This window comes from Macaca mulatta, chromosome 15 (assembly GCF_049350105.2).
Source record: "Macaca mulatta isolate MMU2019108-1 chromosome 15, T2T-MMU8v2.0, whole genome shotgun sequence".
NCBI lineage: Eukaryota > Metazoa > Chordata > Mammalia > Primates > Cercopithecidae > Macaca > Macaca mulatta.
The window spans coordinates 113,087,451-113,091,386 of NC_133420.1; the positions used below are offsets into that span (position 1 = coordinate 113,087,451).

The window sequence follows — 3,936 nt, forward strand, 5'->3', positions numbered from 1 at the left end:
TCTCGTGTGGGATGTTGATAGAGAGGAAAGTTGTGTTTGTGTGGGGGAAAGCGATATATGGGAAATTTCTGTACTTACCACTCATTTTTTCTGTGACCCAAACTTCTCTAAAAATTAGGTCTGCTTAAAAATACTGTTAGCTGTTTTGTTAAGATTTATCAAGAAAGTTAGTGTAGCAATCAACTGGCCCCAGGTTCAGCATTTTTTTTTTAACCCACATTGGGGTAAGGTTAACCTTTTATTTAGTAGAGTTCTAGGTAGCCTTGAATCTACTAATCACTTCATTTATTTTGAAGTCTTACACAACTTTGGGCAGATGTCAGAAGAAGATACTAGGGAAAAAATACCCTTAAGCAAGAAGAAGGTTATATACCTTAATTTTTTTTTTTAACTTTAGAAACCTCACTATGTTAAACTTGCTCATTTGAAATCTATTGTTAATGGCTCTTTTCCTCCCACAGATGAGGGTGGGCAGATTATTACCAGTCCATGCTGACTTTGAACAGGGCATACATTATGGGAAGGCCCCACTGAGTTCATTATTAATCCCGTATATAATAGAAAAAACCCTGAAAACCTCTACCCAACCCTGACCCTTTGTTTCCTGTTTGCGTTGTTGTTTGTGGTGGTGTGCCGCTGCCTGACCTATTATAAATGCCAAGTGCACACAGCTCCTTTGAATTTCACACTGCAGCCATAAATCGTTTGTCCATTTATAAATAAACTAAAATGTGGGATATGATGGAGCTCAAGAGAGCATATTGTCTGAAACTCTTGGATCTCATTCTCAGCAGCAGATGTGCCAAAGCTGTTTGGCACAGTATAAATTGAGCTGGATGTTAGGGCTGTTCACAGCCCCCTGGGGGCAGGTGGGCTGGGTACTTGGCTGAGATTGCCTCAGAGCATTAGAAAATGGTAATTGCCTGAGACTTCTTATGTTTTCTCCTGAAGCATTACTCTCTTCCTGGTTCTCTAGTATAACTGTGACGGTTGATTTGAAATAGCCAGAAGTATTAATGATTGAGAAAAAAAGTATTATATTCAGACTACATAAAAAGCAGACTCTTCTCTACAGAGATAAATGTAAAGAGAAAACAAATTCTAATTCTAATCCTATTTTATTTGGTTCGAAAATGCTAGGAAGTTCTGGACGATTGTACTCCACATTGATGCCCTACTTTCTACATTAGTGTTTTTTCCTTCCATGGAATTAGAGCAGGAGATGGTACCTCATGAATTAATGCTAACTGGTTATTGAACAAGAATTGTGTGGAAGTGAGTTAAGAGATGGTCTTGTGTCATGGAAAGTGTAGTAGTAGTTGGACACTGGGGTGCTGCCTCTAGTTTTGCTACTAATTGGGGCAATAAACTGATGCTGAGCACTTAAATTATAGGGCCTCTGATGCCTGCTGTGTAAAATCTGAGAAGAGAAGAAGGTTGACTTAGCCTGTGGTCATCAAGGCTCCTCCTTGTTGTGCCTTTTTAGAGTTTTGTGAAAATAACTGGGATTCCAGGGATCAGCTTTGGATGTCCTCCTTTGAACAGTCTTCCCCAGACTTTTTGGTCAGCTTAGGGGTCCACAGTGGCACTGACACTGTCTGCCCTGCACTGCAGGATGAACAGATGATAGGAGAGTACTGATTCCCCAACCTTACGTGGTCTAACACTTTGTAGTTTAAAAAGCACTTCTGCATATATGATCATCTTGAAAATTCCCTGAGATGGGGACTGTTATTGTCCAGAGCTTACAGGTGAGGAAACATCTATAGAGACACAAAGTGTGCTTAACCACACCATACAGAATCAGCCAAGGAAGTCATAGCCAGGTAGTATAGGCTTAGGAGTTTAAATGACCTGGATTTGAATCAACTGCCATTTATTCTTTTTGTGATCTTGGGCATCGTTTAATCTGTTTTTGCCTTTGAACAAAGAAGATCATAATACTCAAAGGAATGTGTAAATATAATGTGAATGGGAGGGCAAAGAAGTGTTTTTATGTAATATATGAAAAATGCTGACTGTGAGTGGTGGATCATGCCTGTAGTCTCAGTGCTTTGGGAGGCCAAGCTGGGAAGATTGCTTGAGGTCAGGAGTTCAAGGCCAGCCTGGGCAACATAGTGAGACCCCTCCCCCATCCATAAAAAAATAAAATTAGCAAGGCATGGTGGTACATGCCTCTACTGCCAGCTACTCAGGAGGCTGAGGTGTTCGAGGTTGAAGTAAGCTATGATTGTGCCACTGCACTCCAGCCTGGATCACAGAGTGAGGCCCTGTCTCAAAAAAAAAAAAAAAAAAAAAAAGTGCTTTGCACAGTATCACCTCTGTAGTATATTCTTAAAAATGATAGCTATAATTACTTATTATTAAGTGAAGGCTTTAGGCCTTCTAATTCTATATTCATGATCTTTCTACTACACCTTGCATCTGTTGGTAACAGACATTTTTATGATCTCAGTTACATTAATGTTTGGAGATTAATGTGTCTAAAAATTGTCAATTAATGGCCAACTAAGTCCTGTGTGTTTAAGGACCTTCTGAGAGGGCAATATTAGTCAGCTACTGAATGGTGTGAAAAATGGGTCATAAATCAGCCTAAAAGAACTGGAGCCTTTTATTCCACACTTCTCAAGGAAAACAGAAACAAAAACCAACCAACCCTCAGTTTTTTAAAAAAAGATTCTTATAAAAATAATACACAGTAGTTTATTTTAAATTGTTTTGAAAAACAGAGAGTGCAAATAAGAAAGAAATTAACGTTTTTTCTCTGAGAAAACACAAAATGGCAGATGATGCAGCTGCAACGGGTGGGCGGAGCAGGGGACCCAGGAGCCCTGGGATGGGGGGATAACCACGGTGGCTTCCCTGGAGACTTTGTGGCATCCGGGGCCAGGGTTGTGGCTGTGGTCGGGGCCGGGGCCAAGGCCGCAGAGCTTGTGGAGGCAAGGAGTGGATGCCCGTCACCAAGCTGGGCCACCTGGTCACAAGGACATGAAGATTAAGTGCCTGGAGGAGATCTGTCTCTTCTCCCTGCCCATCAAGGAGTCTGAGATCATTGACTTTTTCCTGGGAGCCTCTCTCAAGGATGAGGTTTTGAAGATTATGCTGGTGCAGAAGCAGATCCACGCAGGCCAGCGCACCAGGTTCAAGGCATTTGTTGTCATCGGGGGACTACAATGGCCACGTTGGTCTGGGTGTTAAGTGCTCCAAGGTGGTGGCCTCTGCCATCTGCGGGGCCACTAACCTAGCCAAGCTCTCCATTGTTCCCGTGTGCAGAGGCTACTGGAGGAACAAGATCGGCAAGCCCCACGCCGTCCCTTGCAAGGTGACAGGCCGCTGTGGCTCTGTGCTGGTGTGCCCAGGGGCACTGGCATCGTCTTGGCCCCCATGCCCAAGAAGCTGCTGCTGATGGCTGGTATTGATGACTGCTACCCCTCAGCCAGGGGCTGCACCTCCGCCCTGGGCAACTTTGCCAAGGCCGCCTTTGATACCATCTCAAAGACCGACAGCTACCTTGCGCCCGACCTCTGGAAGGAGACTGTGTTCACCAAGTCTCCCTATCAGGAATTTGGTGACTACCTTATCAAGACCCACCCCAGTTTATGTGCAGAAAAGATCCAGGCTCCAACTGTGTTTTTTATACAAGAAAAATAAAGTGAATTAAGCTGGTTAAAAACAAAGAAAAGAAAGAAATTAACAAAACATATTGCATATGGTTTCATCACTTATAAACAAATACAACTCACCTGATGATATAATTTATTTGTTTTCTTTGAAAGGAATTATTTTTGTTCTTGTTGATCACAATTACTACCAACTGTATGTGTAATTGAGTAGTCTAAAAATATGGGCCTCAGCTGTTGATGATCCTCATAGTGATTGTTTCATGGTTTTGAGGAAAGTAAGGGGAGTGGGAACACACTGAGTATCTACTTTGGC

General features: G+C 42.5%; 1 pseudogene; it reads left to right on the forward strand.

Moving 5' to 3' along the window:
- Positions 1-2,926: 2,926 nt before the first annotated feature.
- Positions 2,927-3,651, forward strand: LOC713013 (small ribosomal subunit protein uS5 pseudogene; annotated as a pseudogene).
- The last annotated feature ends 285 nt before the right edge of the window (positions 3,652-3,936 follow it).